Source organism: Cryptomeria japonica, chromosome 10 (genome assembly GCF_030272615.1).
Source record: "Cryptomeria japonica chromosome 10, Sugi_1.0, whole genome shotgun sequence".
Taxonomy (NCBI): Eukaryota; Viridiplantae; Streptophyta; class Pinopsida; order Cupressales; family Cupressaceae; genus Cryptomeria; species Cryptomeria japonica.
The window spans coordinates 266,360,181-266,381,020 of NC_081414.1; the positions used below are offsets into that span (position 1 = coordinate 266,360,181).

General features: G+C 34.9%; 1 long non-coding RNA gene across 1 annotated transcript; it reads right to left on the reverse strand.

The window, feature by feature from the left end:
• Positions 1 to 18,860: 18,860 nt before the first annotated feature.
• Positions 18,861 to 19,738, reverse strand: LOC131039152 (uncharacterized). The gene is made up of 2 exons (XR_009104608.2): positions 19,546 to 19,738; positions 18,861 to 19,436 (listed from the first exon to the last, which is right to left on the reverse strand). It is a non-coding gene; the product is annotated as an uncharacterized LOC131039152 (long non-coding RNA).
• Between the last annotated feature and the right edge of the window lie 1,102 nt (positions 19,739 to 20,840).

Sequence of the window (20,840 nt, forward strand, 5' to 3'; positions counted from 1 at the left end):
AAGTTCGATATTCTGCAATAGAAAGAGAGTGCCTTGCTTTAGTCTTTGCAACCCAAAAGTTCATGCATTATCTCTTGAATGTTGAGATCCATGTTATCATTAAATTAGATCCTATTAAACATTTTTTCTCCAAAACTGACCTTTCTAGATGCTTAGCTAAGTGGGTTATGATGTTGACCGAGTTTGACCTTAAGTTTGTCTCACAAAAGGCAATAAAGGATCAAGCATTGACTGACCACTTAGTTGATGCTCCTTCACCCTTCTCCCTACCTAATCCAGAGTCTTTTCCCGATGAATACATTTTTTTCACTGAGGTTGATGAGACTTGGAAATTGTACTTTGATGGCTCTAAGTGTCATACAGGATCAGGGGCAGGGGTGGTCTTAATCTCTCCTAAAAAGAAGCCTATTCCTTTATCATATCGTCTCAATTTCTTATGTACCAACAACATTGCTAAATATGAAGCTCTTATAGCTGGAATTATAGTAGCCTTAGCGTTGAATGTGAAACATCTACATACTTATGGATATTCTCAACTAATCATAAGACAAGCGATGGGATTTTATCAAGTTAAGCAAGACAAATTATCACAATATAGAGATCTAGCTATATCTTTGTTGCAAAAATTCGATTCTTATACCATAGAGCTTGTTCCTCGAAAAGATAATCAGCATGTTGATGTGATGGTATATGTTGCCTCTCTTATGTCTCTAGAGGACCCCTTGGTAGATCTTAAATTCACTATTCACAACCTCACTACCCCGACTATTGTTGATAATCATAGTGATTTAGCATATTATTGCATTATAGATTCAAATGAGTGGTATTCGCATATCGTGAGATATTTGAGTGATGGTACCTTTCCTGACTCTACGAATAAGAATACTAGGGCTAGGATTTGCAAATTGGTTGCTAGATACATTATCCTTTCTAATGTTCTTTATAGGAGGCGCTATAATGGTCTTCTCCTTTGATGCTTAAACAAGGCTGAAAGCCCTATTGCTCTTGAGGAAGCACATTCAGGTGCTTGTGGGGGGCATTTTGGGGGTAGATATTTAGTTCAGAGATTGCTCTGAATGGGATATTATTGGCAAACCATGGAAAATCATTCATTTGCATTTGTTAAAAGATGTCATCAATGTCAGCAAAATAGCAATTTGATCCATGCCCCTGCCCAAGAACTCTGATCTCAAGTGGCGTCTTGGCCCTTTTCTACATGGGGTTTGGATCTCATTGGTAAAATATCTCCTCCTTCATCTCAAGGATATACCTTCATCATAATTGTCACTGATTACTTTAGGAAGTGGGTAGAATTCATTCCTCTTTGATCCACTACCCCTGAATTAATTTGTCAGTTCATTTTGGAAAACATTATTTCCCGATTTGGGATACCTTTCGTTGTAGTTTTAGATAATGGAACATCATTCAAAAATAAGGATGTAAAGAAGTTTCTCGAGAAATATCATATTCAACATAAATTTTCTACACCTTATTATCCTCAATCAAATGGTCAAGTTGAGTCTTCTAATAGGATAATTGAATAAACTCTTTGAAAGACTATAAACAAGCATGGTAAGGATTAGCATACTCAATTAACCTATGCTCTTTGGGCCTATCGCACGAGTGTACATGTTGCTATAGGTTGTACTCCTTATAATATTTTTTATGGTGTTGATGCCATTATGCCTTTGGAGTTGGAAAATCCTTCTTTGAGAGTTTCTCTTAGGGGTATAGTGGATGATGATTCCTCTAGAGAGAAAAGACTTCAACAACTTGAGATTCTCAATGAATGGTATATAAATTCCCTTGAGCATATTCAAGCATATCATAAAACTTTGCAACAAAGCTACAATGATAAGGTTATTCAACGTTCCTTCTCAGTAGGTGATTTAGTCCTTTACGAGAATCAACGCAACATGAATGCCTTACCTGAGGAGAAAGGAAAATTCAGCCCTAATTGGCTTGGACCATACATTGTTGTCGAGGTCTATGGATCAGGTGCTTACAGGATAGAAAATGTGTAAGGTACGCCTCTCAAGGAACCCATAAATGGTATGCACCTTCCTAGATACTATGCCTAGTTCTCTTTTTCTCTCTCTCTCTTTCTAGTGTATTTTTTGTTCTCTCTCTATATATTTTTCTTCAAAATTGGGTAATATGTTAGCATGTCTTCATTAAAGTATGTAAGATTAAATGATGTTATACTGTTTGGTCTACATTAATTCATTATTGACAACCATGTTTCAATACTTTATTGTTTGTCTTGGATTCTTTTATGTAAATTGTAATAGATTTACATTTCATATGTGCTAGCATGTTATACAATTTCTTATGTGTTAAGTAGAATTATATCATGTTGTGTTTAATTAGAGTTAATTAAATCACATTAGTTTTATAGTTCTTAGGCTTAATACATTCTTTTTTTACATCATCAAAGTATTATTTAATTAAATACTTAGTTATTTAATTAAATCACACATGTATAGATTTAATCATGAAGCATTGAAAAATCAATCACATGGAAATTAAATTAGGCATACATGTTCATCACTCAATATGTTACTTCTAATCTAAATCAATGCATATATTGTTTAACCATTAAAATAATATATCCATGAGTATCATCATATAAACATCAATGCATCGAGATAATCTCCTATCCCTAGGACTAGTAGCTAGAGGATGGTGGCTAGATGCCCCCTTCTGATCTGGTTGTGGGGGTGGCCCCATGGGCATGTATCATGATATGGATTGTGAGTGGCTCCATGAGGAGCTCCTGCGATCCCTCTTCATCATGATCCCATGGTATGTGGCTGCCTCTATTTGTGACATTGCTAGTACACACTCTGTCTATCATAATCTCTCTTGTAAGACCTCCATCTCTGTCCAAATAGGGGAGAAAAGGTCCTCGTGTCGTCGTGTACTCCTCTGGGATCTGTGCGATATCTGTGAGGAACTAGGAATGTGAACGGTCACAATGAGGTCTATCACTGCATTCTGAATGAGAGAATGCCACTCCTAGATGGTAGCTGCAAGAAAGAGAATTTTTTCATCAGTAATATTCTATATCATCAAATCTAAGCAAGTAAGATCCATAAGTTAATCAATAATAAGAAACCTTACTTGGATCTCCCTCTCGCCAGTAGGGATTGTGGAAAGCGATTGCTTGATACTTTGACCCGCTAGGCTCTCTACACTTGTACTGTCTATGTACAGTAGGTGTGGGATGATGGGGACTAGGATCAGGACCCCTTATAGGGTCCTTCTCTACCTACAGTGGGAGACTCAGTGGATCTAGGGCTATGGTATCTTCCCCAGAGTGATGAGGAACTACATCTGACTCATCCTCCTCAATCTCCTCCTCCTCCACATCCTCCTCCTTGTCATCCTCGTTGTCCTCCTCCTCCTCTCTATCCTCTTCAGCATCTCCATCTTGATCTCCCTCTTCAGTATCAAGATCGTCTCCATCTTCACCTACCTCCTTCTCTCTTGTGTCGTTAGTCTAATCATCTGAGCCCTCCTCGAATGTATGAGATCCCCCTCTATCGCCTGACTGTCTCCATGGACCAGGATTTCCTCCAGGTAAATCTGTGGGGAAGATGGCTCCAGGGTATTTCCTCCCCCAACATGTGATGTACCGTTGGTGCGCACCTGAATCATCACTATAGTCTGTCGCAATGTCCTGATCTGACCCATTTGAATCTGTGACATTGATCTCATCACTGGTAGGCCTAGGAATGGCTCCTAGCCTTAGCATCATGTGTGAGTGTCAGATGTACATAGGCACATCAGTAGAAACACACTGCTCAAACCCAAACTGTCATCGAACTCGATCAAAGTAGAAGGGAACGACTATGTGGTTGTATCACCCCTCTAGTAGATGGTTCCACTGCATATTGAACATCTACCTGTGTATCTTTTTCCACATGTATATCCTGAGGCAGGGTCTCCATATGACTCTGCCCACTATCAATCTATCTAAGCTCAATCTCCAATGCAGGAGATTGTCAAATCGCTGCTCGTGGGTAAGAGGATAAGAAAATACCCTAGGTTGTTCTGGGACTAGCTCTATGGGGACTCCAATAGGCGTCGTGCAGGTAATATGATCAAACATTTACAACTATAGTAGTGTGCATGTCATCAGGATGCATCCCTATCCAAAAACATACTCCCCAAGGTCATGATAAAGATGTGCAAGCATGCTCCGACCCCAAGAGTATACCCTCTTATGTCTCTCCATCGCTTAGATAGCGTAGATGAGTCCTCCATGCATATATGTGTCGTGCCCATTAGGGCACACGACTAGTGCAAGGGTCGCAATCATGAGTCACCTCACTAATAGAACCTCACTGGTAGGGTGTAGGAGCCAGCTGACCATGATACGACCCCTCGTCTCATCAAGTATCACTCTCCCCATAGCATATACCTTCCCTCTCTTGTAATCCTCCTTTTTTCAATCGAATCGATATCTCACGGTTTCTCCCCTAATGGGAAGGCGCAGAATGTAGTATACATCCTCAAGGGTGACTGTCATCCCCCCCACAAGTAGCAAGAATGTTGAGGTGTCTGCATCTCACCTCTCCATCAACACCATCAGCATTGTAGAATGGAATCTGATGGCCAACATTGTCATCAAATCTCACAAGCCCACTACATGTAGCAACTCCCTCTCTCCTGTTGTCAGCCTTGGGATCTGCTCCGAAGGCTTCAGAAGGTGAGACCGGTGGTATGCTCGCAGATGTATGGTAGTGTCTACAAAATGCAAAACATTCTATCATTAGTAATCAATCATCATTATCATCTAATCAATGCAATCATTCTATCAATTCTAATATTCATCGCCTAAACTTGTGTCATCGTTGGTCACCCCGAATAGGGATCGGGGCGCCCTACTGGGACAATGGCACCCAGGTGGGGCTAGGGTGCCCCCTTGGGACCATGGTGTGCTAGGAGGACCAAGGCGCCCTAGGACTCCTAGGTGTTCGAAGAAAGGGCCCCAACCCAGTCTAGGCAATGACATCATCATTCCTAAAAACTATGAAAGCACGAAAAGGTCAAATGGAGTCAATAGAAGGTCAACTCACCTCGTCGAGTGGTCGGTCGATGAGTACGAACTAGTGCAAGATCTCCATCCGTGTAGGTCACTCAGGTCGGCATCAAGGAATGATGGCTAATATGTGGGCTCCTCTGTAATGAATAGTGCCAAAAAGTTAGAAAGTGACAAATAAAGGTGTCACTTTCATATTTTTGTGTTATGCACTTTTTGACTTTATGTTTTTAAGTTAAAACCCTAATTTCTGCACTTTTTCTTCAATCTATCATATTTTGAGCTATGAAGCTCTGATTCTCGCACTGTCGGTAGCGTTGGAATCATGATTTCTCCCTCTCACTCTACATTAGCTCCATAACGTGCTTGGATAAGTAATCAAGCCTTGTTGCAAACTTTCTTCGTTAAAATATTTATCACAATTCATTGTGGTAAACATGATACCCTGTTTCACCTCACTAATAAGCAAGTCGAAACAGGGGGGCATATAGCTACCCGCTAATTTCATCACCTTCCTTAGTAAGCATTAGGTGATTTTGTGATCTAACGTGTGGTTTTGTAGGGTCTGGTTCCTAACTGTGTACTGCAGATACTGATGGGGGCTTCGTTCGATAACTTATGGATATATCCTTTTTTCAAATGATGTTTACTTTTATGTACTTTATCTTGCATATGCATGTAGTGTCATATGACCGCTAAAGTGGGTACTAATTTAGTATCGTAAATTGTACACCCTTGTTAGGGTGGTACAATTTCACACTTAGGTTAGCACCCACCTTAGTGTGTCTTGCATCTTGCATTTCTAACTCCCCTTTAAGCATTTAATTAATTGATTTAATTAAATCTAAGGTCATGTTTCACCACTTTACAAATTATAAAGTTAGGCCTTTTACCCTAAGCGTTCCCCTCTTCATCTTATTCCACCAATGAATCATTTAATCATAAACCCTAATTATATCTTATTTTAACCATTTAGGCTCGATTTCGCATATCAAAACATCTCAAAATCAGATGTAACTTTGGGATGCACTCTAATATCATCATATCTAACGGCCTCAAAAATTTGGTGAAAAGTTGGTCGGACCGTGGCAGGAATGCACATGGTCTATGAATTTTTTCCCGAAATTTTGGGAGCATAATCCTATGATATAATAATGCTTAACCCCAAAATATTAGCGGGAAATTCAAATCCTAGGTCAGCCTGAACATGAAATTAAGATCTAGGGTTTCATACTTAAGAACTCTCTTTCTTCATTTGAAGGGGTCTTCTTCTAAGAATCTAAGAGCAGGTTTTTGGAGCATTGGATCCTTCTTTATAGCAAAAGAGTAGATCTTTGAAGTCTTCAAAAACATTCAACATTCATCAAGCATCATTTTATCAATTGGGGGCTTTTGAAGATGTAGAAGAACAATAGGAGATCATCGACTGATGATTGGCTTGTACCTCTCCCTTGGGGTTGGGTATGGTTTCATGTTGTTTTCATGTCTTTCCATAAGCTTAATTTTGATTCATATTCATGCTTTAGATCACTTTTAATTATGGATTTGGAGCATTTACTTTGTCAATTATAAGTAATTAGTGTTTACTCTTTAGGGTTTCTCTAGGTTGTTTACTTTCATTCTTAGGATCTTGCACACACACAAGGTTCTTGCACACACATTTTCAGTATATTATCGGCTATTTCTGGAGTTGAAAATCACCAACATGAGGGTTTGACTAAGGCAAAACCCTATATATCCACCCCAAACCCTCTTTTTTAGCTTGAGGTACAGGTTCAGATCTGAGCTTCGTTGGAAGTTTCAGGACCGGAAGAGAACACAGGGACAAATAAGGATTGCAGATCTTGGCAAAAACCCCAAGGATAGGGGTGTGGCATCTTGGTCTTTCCCAGGATAGTGGCATGGATCCATGGTCCTACCCTCTATCAGAAGGATTTGGCAGAATAGTACTTTGCAAGCCTCAAAATCCATCCTGTCAGTTGCAGCTCCAGAAATGCAAAATCAGGACAATGTCGTGGCACCTTGGTCCCAGATATTTTTTCTCATATTCCAAACATAGGTACACCTCCGATTTGGCCTTATGATCTATACTTTTCAACATTATATCAGTTGTTCTTTGATCTGCATTCTCATATTAGGGTTTGCTTGCTTACTTGCATTCTAGGTTAGATTGCATTTTGCATCATTCCTCTCTCTCATTTACAGCAAAGGAATAGAAAACCTAAGAGGTAATCCATGACTCTCTCTTTCTCATAATAATTAGCCGATGTGTGTTACCTCCCTAGGCTCTTTAGTATTCCATGAGTGTGTATGAGAGTGGGATTATAGTTTTCATACTTAGTCTCACTTTTTCCCCTACACAGTTAGTGTGCAAAGTAGAACAAATATGATGAAAAATATCATAGTGCATGGAAAATTCAATATCCATCCTACAACAACACGTGATGCATACATGGTTAATCTTAATATAAAAGGGTTTTGTCATTTCAAAAATCTTTGAGAAATTCTTATTTGAGGAAAATCATCAAGGAATCTTTCATAAAATTTTGTTTGACTCATATCCAAATAGTGTTTGGCATGTGGCTCATGATTGGTAGACCCGATTCACTTTCTAATAACATCTCTTTAGTTGGGCGAAATTCTTGTGTTGTCATGCCAAAAAATTTCAATTAATGTTCTTAGTGCATCAACAATAACAACAAACTTATCTTTGCGTGGTAGTCTACCTGAGAATGCCCAAAGAGAATTATTGTTAGGTTCCTCTATTTTTTCTCGTCTTTGTAATGCTTTACTTAATGTTGTTCTACTAACGTTTAATGACTTACTTATTTTGCTTATCAAACGATTTTTTTTGTTTTCTTTCTCATTATGGTTGATGTAATGACACGTCAAGTAACATTAGAATATTTAGTACGTGATTTTGAACCAATAGCTTGATATGCATCAAATAGATTTCTCACAATAGTTTTTTCGTTGTTACTTTTAGATGATCTTAGGCCTAGAATTTTCATTGTATCTCTAAAATTTAAATTTTTTATCATTTGAACAATTAATTGACATCTTGTGGTTTTATTTAAGTTTTCAAAATAGTTTTGCCATATTCTTTTAACCATTCTCCTACGAGTTCGTTCATTCATTTTATCGAGCATTGGCTTTAATATATTCTCATCAATGTCAATTAGATACTTTGGTTTCCTACGTATGATTTTAGGAGGTGTTAACATCAGTGCATTGTGTACATTCAATTCATCAAATAGAGCAGGTATATGTACATCTTTTAATTGATTATTCAATGTGGTCTCTTCTTCAATTGCATTAGGTTCATAAGGTAAATCAAATGTCTATTCTTCAATTGCATTAGGTGCATTATGTTCATTTGGTAAATCGAATTGAGATGTTAAGGATGACATACCTTCGTGTCCCATTGTTCTTATGTCACATACTTTCCTCATACGCTACCTTTGTCTTTCCTTTTTAGCCTCTCATTGTTCCATCGTTCCTCGTTTGTTCTTTCTCATGGTTGATATCGGTTGTCCTAAATAGAATCATATTACATATATATGTAAACAAAAGTTCATAAACAATCAAATAACCATAAATATGCATCTTATCATTATTTTTTTAATCAAAACTATTAAACAATCACAATAATATTGACAAAACTAATAAAAACAACAATTCAATCATTTGAAATAATTCAAAAACAAAAAAATAACTTACTTCTATGTATAAAACAGTGATAGAAGTGCAGACACAATTGCAATGGGGCCTTCAACAACCTCAAAAACTTCTTTTGAGGTCGTTGAGGCTCTTGGGCAAATAAAACTATGTCTAAGTACCGCGTACGCGATATATTAATAACCGGGTATGCATCATTAGTCCCTAAAATGTTGGCAAGGCTAACGGTATTTTTTTCACCCTATACACACTTAGAACTCATAATTACTGCATACGCACTCCTACGCCTTAAAAATATTATGGCAAGGCAGCGAACTAATAGGCTTAGTACCCCGTAAAGAAAATGTGAATCAAAAGGGAGAGAGAGAGAGAGAGAGAGAGAGAGAGAGAGAGAGAGATGGGGGGAGAGGGAGAGAGTGAGAGAGAGGAGAGAGAGGGAGAGGGAGAGGGAGAGGGGGAGAGAGGGAGAGAGAAAGAGGGGTGAGAGAGAAGAAGAGAGAGATGGATGGGGTATGGAGATAGAGAGAGAGGCACCTTATACGTGCTTGAGAGGGGGAGAGAGGGAGACAATACACATACACACATATGTGTGTATATATATACTTAATATATTATATAAAAAATATTATATAATATTATATATATATAATGTATTATATGTATATACACATTATATATACAATATCATATTATACACACTCCCAAATTTTAAACAAAAGTAGCGTGTACGCGCTATTTTAGGTTTATTATCACATACGCACTATTTTAGCTTTATTACCGCATACCCGTTGTTTATAGTAAAGACAGCGCATACATGCTTCTTATACCATAGGTACTCCATTCGCACTTTTGACTGTTTAGGCTTGGAAATAGGCCTGGATGACAAAGCTATGGGTTGGAAGTTTGATTTCCCTCCATTTCCCTCCTTTTTCACGTGTTTTATTTTATCAACTTGGTTTCTCGACTTTGTCATCATCAGGTTTACACTTCATCAAGTGGGTATTTATAAAATTGCCACCATATTTTCACCCATCTTCTAAGCTTTCTAGCCATATAATTTTTAAAAAAATTGAACAACAATAACATATTATTATTAATTGAATTTCTTTTACAAGTGTCTCCATAGTTCTCACAGACATACGTGTACCATTTTTTTAATAACTTTTGACCTACTTATCCAAATTTAAAAAACTTTATATATTATTGTAGTGCACTTGATTCTTTACAATTTTAAAAAAAAAATTGTATTTTCGATTTTTTTAGTGTAAGTTATGCTTCACACACGAACAGGTACCTAATCTTCAGGATGTGCTCGATTGGAAAAATCATTAAAAAAAAAATACTAAATAAAAAATTGCAAAAAAAATACACAGCTTCTAGTGCTCACTCTTAACTATCTTTCTGCCAAAGGATTTGTCAAAATACTAAATCTAACTCTGACTTTTTTAATGCGCACGTCAGACACTATGTTATGTTTTTCAAAAAAAATCAAGGTTTTTTTTTCATGTACGAAGGATTTGACCCCCTTAATCTTATCTAATTTTGAAAAAGTTTAGTAGTTTGGAAACTAGATTCAGAGTACTACAATATTTATTATTTTCTTATCTTCATATCTTGAGTGGATGACTTTCAAATTTTGCCTCCAAGCTCAAGTTCACCTGATTTCTAAAAAGAAGTGTCTACTTATACCCCCCTTTTTGACCACCATCTTTGTGCACTTACACAAGAGTGTGTGCACCAAGATGGTGTGCAAAAAAGTGGACACATCAATTTTTTTTTGAAAAAACAGCAACCGCGTTTGCGATTTTAAGATTTTAAAAAACCCGTACGTGGTTAGGTTCATTTTGTTCGAGCCTAAAGGAACAAAACCGCGTACGGAGTTCTTTAGGAAATAAGACCACGTACGCGGTCCTTTAGGAATGAGGACCCCATACGCGGTTTTAGTTCATAAAGGACCACGTACGCAGTCCCTGTCAATAATTTTTTTTCTTTTTACAATCGACTATATTCTTTTCTTCCGCAATTGAGAGCGAGTTTTAGGGGTTTTTGTGTTCCAAACCATGCACGAGCTACATATTTTCACACCCAGACGCCATGGAAAAAGGTCGGTTACACATTTTTTTTGTTTTTTTGGCACATAAAACTGTCCTTATACCTTAGAAAGTTGGAATTGGCTATGTAAGAAATTAAATTGGAAGTCAACATTAGCAAATGACCTATTAGACACTATGAAGGGATGGCCAGATATTTGTAAGAATAGCCTTTACAGAGTAATTTGGAGAATAGATCCTTCTATCTTGGTATGGGAAATATGGAAAGAAAGGAATAGGAGAATTTTTCGAGACAAAAAGATGAATATAGAGAGTCTCACTAATAAAATGGAAGTAGCAATAGTTGAAAAAACAAACAACAGGCTTAGAAATGGTAACTTAGAGGGTAGAGTTTCCTCGATATGGGATAGCAAAGTCGGGAAAGAATGGTATGGTTTAATAGTACCTCCCCACTATGGGAAAGGGGGAATGGAAAGAAATCTCTTAAGGGAATAATGTGTATGGTCAAAACCAGACTTTGGTTTGTACAAACTTAACTTCGATGGAGCTTCTAGAGGGAATCCCAAGATTGTCGGAATAGGGTGCATTGTTCACCATTGGGATGGTTCCATGTATGCCAAATTAGCTAGGCTAATTGAGTGGACCACAAACAATATTGCAGAATTGGAAGCCTTAATAGAAGGATTATTATTGAGTAAAGATTTAGATATAAAAAAACTGGCTATAGAAGGTGATTCTCAAAATATCATTAATTCATTAAGAACAAGGAAAACTCCAAACTAGAAACTAAATTCTAAATTGGGAAGAGACTTGAAACTTTTAGATTACTTTGATGAAATTTTAATTAATCACATTTACAGATAAGGGAATGTGGAGGAAGATAGACTAGCTACCTTAAGTGTAGATGGTAACATAATTGAGGATATAGGTTGCATAAACAAGAGTGTTTAGACAGGAAGCAATGTTGATGTGTCTCATGTGTTGTAGAGGGGTTATGGTAAAGTAGGAGGTACCTTTAGTATGGAATTATAATTTTAAACCAAGATGTAGGTGGCAATTTGTTAGAAATGTCTCGAGCTTAGGCGGAAATCTCTCTTTATTGAAATAGACTTAGTCTAGGTTAGCAATAGCACAAATGAGGTGTCATTGCATTAGGTTGTGTGGACATGAATGCCAAGTCATAAGTGATGGTTAAGCGGTGGGCCTCTCATATGTATCGAGATCATTCAGAAACAACATTCCTATTAATAAGGAGCTTTATTATGCCTTACAGAAATATCATTACACCGATAGGAATACTCGCCACTCGTGCCAAGGCATGAAATAGCTCAAGCTTTGAATTTCATGGCTTCGCAATTATTGCCTTTAGGTAGTTTCTAGATTTAATGTCTTTTGTCTTTTTCTTCTAGAGAAAATTGCAGAGAATTCACAAAGCAAGAATGGAGTTGAATTTGAGACAGGTATCTGTAGCCGATAATAGGCTCATGGCATTCAGGGGTGAAGTTAAAACTGAAAGACGGGGGAGAATTTTGAATGAATTGGATGATCTGACGACTCATGCAATTAAATAAATTATGGATGAGGACTACATCAACATTGGTCTACGCTATCAGGTAAATTGTGATATTCCTGCCACCTTCATTGCCATTTTACTAGCAGTAGGTACTCAAAAAGAAGATGCAAAAAAGATATGTAAAAATATCTTTAAGGGGGAATTTCTGGGAGAATTTCACCTAGCGGTTGATAGTGGAGATGGAAACATGATGATACATTTTCCAGAAGACTACGGTAAGGTTGTAGGTTTGGGGAAAGTTTGTATCCCTGAGGTATCTGTTAAGATGCATCCCTTGTTGTATATTAGAGACAGAGGGCTTCGAGCAGAGCAAGCATGACATTTTCAAAAATGTGGACTTCTTCCTCAAATAGCAAACGAGAATAATTGGTGGGTGGATTATCTCAGAGCAGAAGGTTTTCAAACTCCTGATGACCTACAGGATGTGGAATTTAATAGGATTCAAGTCATATCCTTGGTTATCATTAGGGATAGTTGGATCAGCGAAGATCCAAAAAGGAAGAGAAGGCAAAAAAAGACCAGATTGAATCCAAGAATGATGTTGTACCATCATCCTCCACCATTGAGCATATGGACTGTGAGTACATAGACCAAAGCTTAATAGAGGAATGATTTTTCAGGTTCGGTATGGTTTTAGGATAGAGATACTCAACTTCGGTTATAATTGGCAGAAATTTTGTTTTTTTGGTTTAGGGTGATTCTGTCTTTATAGTTATTATTACAGAAGTGCTATTAGTTACATAGGGTCTAGAATTTTAGTGGTTCGAGCGGGATAATATTATCCAGTATGTTGGGTCTGGGTTTATACACACATATTATTTTGCTCGATGTTATCTCTCGAATAATGTAAGACTTAGGTAAGACTTGATATGAAACTGATATATATGATATAATGAATAGCTTATAAGTTCTATGTTGAAACTTTCCTATTTGAAGTGGTTTGGATTCATGGGTATCTAAGATTTCTCAAATTAAGAAATGCATGAGTTCATTTCTTTGAATGATGCTTTTAATTTGTTAATCAAATTAGGAGTTTCTGCTAGTAGGTCCCTTCACTGCAATCAAATCTACGTGTTTTAGTATTGGTAGCATTTAAAGAATTATTAATGTTGTGTGAGATCTTTTCTGTGGTATAGCAAATTCTATCATGGATTTAGTGGTAGCTCAATGATATCTCTTTTCAGATCATGTAAGACTTAGGAAAGACTTGACATGAAACTCTGATATATTTGGTATAATGAATAGCATATAAGTTATGTGTTGAAACTTTCCCGATTGAAGTGATTTTTATTCATGGATACCTAAGATTGCTCAAAGTAAGATATGCTCAAGTTTATTTCTTAATATGGTGCTTTTAATTTGTTAATATGATTAGGAGTATCTGCTAGTAGTTCCCTTCACTGCGGTCTAGTCTACTATTTTCAATAAAAGGTGGCATTTAAAGAATTATGATGATATGTGAAATCATTTTCAGTGGTCTAGCAGTATCTGTCATGGATTTAGTGGTAGCAGTTAAGGAACTAATATTGTTGTGTGAGATCATTTTAATGGCACGGTAGTATAGGTGCTCATTGAATTTGAAAATTTATTTATGCTAACGTGTTTATCTAGCATTTCAAGTTGTTTGTGGGCTTAGGAGGAGGATTAACTAAATCTTTGAAAGTAAGAAAACCATATTTAGGAAGTAAGGAAGAGGTTCATATCTCATAAATGGAGGATAGGTAAATTCATTTATTTGTATGATTTTTCCTACTTCAGCCTATTACCTAACAAACAAAAAACAACAGATTCAGTGGTGGCCCAACAACCCACTTCAGTTGTACAAGAACAAGCAAAAGTTCTTAGAAAAAAGTCAGTCTAAGCTTCCTTTGAGAATTCTATTAAAAATAACTATAAAGCTCTAAAAATTAAAAAACAATAAAATTAGATGAGGATATATTTTGTCATTTTCTCTTTTGTTTTGATCTTGTAGCTACTTATTTTCTTTCAAATGAGGGGAATACAAAAATAGTAGAGATTAGACATAAGAAATGGTAGTGTGATTTACTAGTCTAGCCTGGCTTTGACAACTATTGTTTATCAAGGCTCTTGATAGTTGATTGTTTGATGCACGTGGTCTTCCCACAAATTACCATGCCTTTTTGAACCAGCTTTCCTTCCAGCATTTAGGAACCACTTGTTCTTTTGTGCTCTCAATTTCTACCTTAGGAAGTCAAATTAAAAATACAGATATACAAAATATTTTAATAAGAAATCACAATTTTAATTTAGAATATTTGAATTCCAAAACACTAAATATACCAGGAGTCCAATATATTTCTTTCTTTCTGAAATGTTTATGTCTAATATATTTCTCTCTTTTTGAAAGGTTTAGAGTCAGAAGCAAAGATGATCTTTGAATGACTTTGAATCTTTTTTGTGTATGGCAAAATTAGAACAAAATCAAATATATTTTTTTCTCTTTTCATCTTTTACTTTAGAGTGTCATTTTTTATTTACAACCAAAAAAATTTACCAAATTTTATCTATTTCACATGCTTTTTACCTACTGATTGTGCTAAATTGAATTGGGGTTTTATTTAATAATCTATTTTAATGCATCACATTTTTGCAAACATGATGAGTGAGTAGAATTTGAACATGTATTTAGTTTGGGAATAAATTTTATATGATATAATATTGAATGCAAGTTCAAATTAAACAAGGATTTATTTTTTGTGTCAAAGTTCTGATAAATTAGTTTAATTTTTAGTCATAATGTTGACAAAGCTTAATACAAGTACAAACTTAATTGTTTTATTTATTTTATGACTCCAAATTACTTGCAAATGATTTTTTCTTTAATCTTGTGCGAAAATCATCCACTTGAAAACAACTTAGTTTGATTTGTTTGTGCAAATTGATTGCAATATACAATAGAGTAATAATGAAAAAATTGTCTATAATTGTCCTCCCTATCAATCCCTATCAATCCTAAGTCAAAAGTTGCTTTCAGTTCTCGTTTTGTTAAAATATTCAACTTATTATTCACTTGAAATTTAACAACATAAGCATTTCATATTATTTGCAAATATAGAGAATTGTTAAGCATGTTCTCTTTGCTCATGTGCCTTGTAAGTTCAACTTCAGTCTATCTATTTTTGGTTTGTAGTTTTTGTTTTTGTTTCAACTAGACATGGATAGTAGCTTATAATTAATTTAGATCATCTTCTAAAAATAATGTATGGAACATATTATACAAAGTTGTAAAACGTTTATTTTGAAATAGTTTTATTCAAATTATATTTGTCCTACAATTACATTAATATGGACTTTTGATTAAGTAATGATATGGTTAGATTATTATTGATTTATTTTGGATAATATTTTAATCCGCATGTTCCTAACTCTTTAGGAAATAATATTTTGATGTGTGAAACAAATATTTATTTGCTATAGTTGAAATATTTTAAATTTACTTTTTATAAATCTTTAATTATGTCTTTGATAATATTCAATATTTAATTATTTATAAAAGATATTTAGTATTGCAATAATTCTACATAATTTTGTTATAATTTTTATTTACAATTACCTATTTGGTTTTAGTACTACATTGCATTTGCAATCATATATTATTCAATTGGAAAATCAATTGATAACTATTTACTTCCATATTGATAGTACATTTGATTAATTTTACTAATAACTTACACTAAAATTTACAAACAAAAAATTAAATACACTACACATTTACTTTATTAGATGTAGTAGTTATTGTTAGTAAAGTAGTCAATGATTGCAATTAGATTAGTGGAAACATAGAGAATTCATGTACATTGTTAGTCATCTAGCTGATTGGTCTTTGTTTCTAGCTCCTTTTTCTTGGTGATGTGTAGGAAGGCAAATATTTGTAGCAATCCGGAACTTGAGAATAGAATTTTTGTCCATCTTGTTTTCAATTGATTTGGTCTATTTGAATACTTTTATCCTACAAGTGTGTTTGGATATGTTCATAATTGTGTTCAAGCAATCACATCATAATTATAAAACATCTACCGTCAAATTATTTATAGCATCTTGCACCCCATCATCAAAATTATGTGTTTTATTAATTAGAGTAGTCTCTTTATTAGAAATATCAAGTATAGGTGATAGTAGTCAAAATATTATCTTTTAGTGAATTGTCTAATAATGTAGGATAAGAATCAACTTCAATCAATGTAATATCAATTGAAATATCATTTGAAATATCATTTGAAGAGGAATAAATCACATGAAAAGTAGACAACATAATGTTGAGAAAATGATTAATAATGTTGGTATTCTTAATTATGTTTTCAACATATGGTTCATCCCCAAAGAAAAATGAATGAATGGTAGAATAAGAGAAGGGTTGATTTACTAGTAATAGATTGAATTTATATAAGATGGACCTTAACATCAATTGAAGTAAAATCATCATCAGAAGAATCAAATTCGTATAGTAAAGGAGATTGATCAATTTCAAGAAGAGGATCATCATGATTAGGGAGGGGAAGAGAGAAAGAAACTTAGCCTCTTGTGAGAGATCTAAGGGGTTTGAATATGTAACCTTGTATGGCTAATATTTTTACCATCAAAGAATTGGTCCACCTAAAAAAGAAAATGTCATTAATAATAACATTAAACATTAGTATGGGTAACATAATAGTAAAATTAAACTAGGAAGTTTGAAATAAAAATAAGAAATATTATTATAAACATAAGATAATGTGAAAATTAGTAGGGAATAAATCATTAACTCAAAAATGCATATATTAATGATAACACTATATGTTTTAGCTCAAAAATATAATTATGGACCTTATTATCAATTGAAGTAAAATCATTAATAGAAGAATCGAAGTCATATAGTGAAGGATAATGATCAATTCTAAGAAGAGGATAAACATAATTAGGAAGGAAAGATAGAGAGACTCAACATCTTGTGAGAGATATAAAGGGTTTGAATATGTAATCTTTAAATGACTAATATTTTCATCATCAAAAGATTAATCCACATAAAACAAGGAATTACCATTAATAATATCATTAAGCTCTGGTATGCATGACATGATTGAAGAATATACTTGTAACATAATTGTAAACTTGAATTACGAAGTTTAAATGATGAACAATAAGAAATATTATTATAAACATAAACTAATTTAAATATTAATAAGAAATAGATTATTAACTAAAAAATGAATATATCAATGATAACACTATATGTTTTCTTTGAAATATGAAAAAAAAAAGAAAGAAAGAACCAAGATTCAATGATTGTAGCTAAAATAAATAAATAATAAATTCTAAACTTGATAGACACTAGATAAATAATTGACAAAAGTAACAAGAATAATATAAAGGCCCTCTCATTTAAGATTCTAGTTTCTTTCTACATCCTTTAACTACACATGAAATTATAGAGACCTAATACTAGATACAATATATTATGGTAGTTCTTAGAAAACTTTTCGACTTTTTTAAAAAATACATGAAAAAAAGGTGGCAATATATATATATATATTGAATTTTCGTTGAAATTGATCTTAATGCTTCCCTGTACTTTAGATCCAATATAGATTATGAAGCTCTTCCTTTTAGATGTCATTTTTCATGGTTATGAAAATCTTTAGATAAATTTCCCAAAGAAACCATCAAATGCCCCTTCATTCCTCCCCATAGATCCCTACAACTAATACCAATGCAAAAGGAAAATCTGTAGCCCACGTAGAGGGGCTTGACTTGAATGGTTTTATAGATGTGAAGTCTCAAAGTAAGGGAAGGAATTTGACACATTAGAAAATGGATATACACTAAAGCGGAATTTCAGAAATATAGACAAATCACATCATTCAGCATTGCTTTCCTCAACCAAACTAAATGCTCTTTGTGTTCTCAGAGGTAGCGAGGAGTTGGATTACATGGAGGGGAACTGCTCCGAGCGTGGATAGCCCGAATTCCTCTCCCATATTCCTTGGGGAAGACTTCAACTAAAGCAATGCAAAAGAGTAGTCAATATAAGCTGTACCACTTGAAATCCCAATGCCATACCAGGGCACATTAGCCTCCCTTAAAGTCCTCTCTCCACGTCCCCCTGCACTTTCTTCATAATCGAAGGTTGGTTTGACAACAGTCTAGATATTTCTCACTCTACGGTCACACTTGATGTGTCGATTACAGCCACCAGGATTTCCTGTCAAATAGAAATCCCACATATCTGTTGGAAGTGAGAAAACTCTGAGAGGGGGGTGAACAGAGTTTTAAACGAGATTTAAACTTATTTCAAAAGTTCACAAATTGCAGTCAAGCTTCAAGAATGAGTTTACATATAAACTATATAAAACTGAAATGAACTGTAAAAATTGTGATTACTAAGACACAAATAAAATACTTTGAATGAACAAATATCAGAGCATCTAAAACAGACTCACAAAAGGACAAATTATATGTGCCGAGTGGAAAACCCTCGAAATCCAATGGATTTCATCATAGGGAGAAAAACCACTCCAAAAAGTACCTCTTATTGATTCACAAAGAGCTTCGACTCTTACAATGTTCTGCAGCTACAACTGCAAGGAGCTACAACCCCTATTCTTTCCAATGATTTTCTAGTGGATTCACAATATATATTCGCAACCTGATTTGCAACTATATTTTATGAACCTTTATTACAACACAATAGAACTGATATTCAATGTTTCCATATATCCTCTGAGATCTCAATACAACTGATAATGTTTTCTTTTACAATCTCTCACGCCTTTTACTATGCACACACTGCATCTATATATACTTGTTTTTCACAAGGGTATATACATGCAGTTATGCATATCTCAAACAGATTCATAACTGTTTTAACCTGTATGCCGTGAAAAAATATCATAATCCCAAGCAACTCTCGAGTGGTTAAACAGCCACGAGAAAAAATACAACCGTAAGAAACTGAAAAACAGTTATCCCAATTTGAATAAGTGTATTGGAAGAACCAAGAGCTCAAGAACAAGCTTTCTTAGAAAATAAGCACACAATATTGACAGTGCTTCAATGATAAATTCATTAACCAATTTCCAACTGAAAAATCCTGCCCAATCTTTGCCAGTTTAAAATAAATTCCTTTGAATAAATTTGCAAGAAACAGTGCAGCATCAATGCTGATATTTGCAAAAGAATCCAAAATAAAAAACGCATACCTGTGCCTGGAGGGAAGACAAGTTACCCATGAGGAATATGAGCAGTGATTCAACATAGAACATCTTCAGCCTTGGCAAAACTAGTATCATAATGAAGAGCATAAACAGGGGAACAACACAGTAGAAACTCACAACCTTCAACGCTTTCTTCATGACAAAGATTTCAACCAAGTTCATCAGAAAGCGGCAGCACAATAAGTTTATAGCAGGGAAGTTGAAAAGAGGTATTCAAAAAGAATAAGGAGCTTTGAGATCCGAAAATATCCCAAACCAAAAAACAATATGCTTTGACATCCAATAAACTCATAGCGCTGCATAAGGAAAAACAACACTTAAATCAAACTCAATCATGGTTTAACCATTGAGTTACGTGCGAAAACATGTTGAAAGTTAACTGATGATGTGAAAACCAAAGTTCACATTCTGCCACCGAAGAGCCTTGTCATCAAGGACAAATAGAATAGTCAACAATATCTATTCCATCAATATACATCAAAAAAACAAAAGAAAACACAAAGAGAAATTGTTGGCTTGGAGGAAAACATATTGTCATACAAGCATGTTTTCCTTCACTTCTCTCGGTTGATTTTTTTCTCGAGCATGAGTTCCACCAATTCGTCAGTGAAGTCATTGCTAGAATGATTACCAGCCTTGGCTTGTAAGTCCTCTAATATCTTCTCTAGAAATGCATCAAACGTCTTATGAAGATTATTTTGGTGCCGGATAAGACCCTGCACGTCTACCCATTGCAACCAGTTGAGTAAAATTGAACTTGAAGCCACCATGGCTGACCAACTCTTGGTCTGAGTAATTTTTGCCAAGTATCATTTTGCACAACATGCACATAGTAACGTCTTAAGCCAGCTTACTGACATTAAGAGGAGAACCATTGCAGTGGTCCATAACTCTATCGACCATAGCTTGTATTTCTTTTGCTCTCATATATTTCAACGTTTCGCGAGTCTGGGGACCTAATAGTTGAGATGTCACTACTTCACGAATTTTCTTCCAGTAAACTCCATATGTGGAAATTAGATTTTGATGTATTGCTAGTTTTTCGAAACTCCATGAAAGTAAGACTCCATTCTTTAACTTAGATTCTGATGTATCAGTCCATGCGAATAAACCAAGGCAATGGCGATCACAACCCCATTGAGGCTTACAAACTCGAGTAATTGTGCAAATTTAATACTTGCACAATCACAAACACAAGTTATGCTGCCTCTACCTACCTATACTTTTAATCAACCATATATATCGAGGACAAGGAGGATTTTTTTTAATAATAAATAATT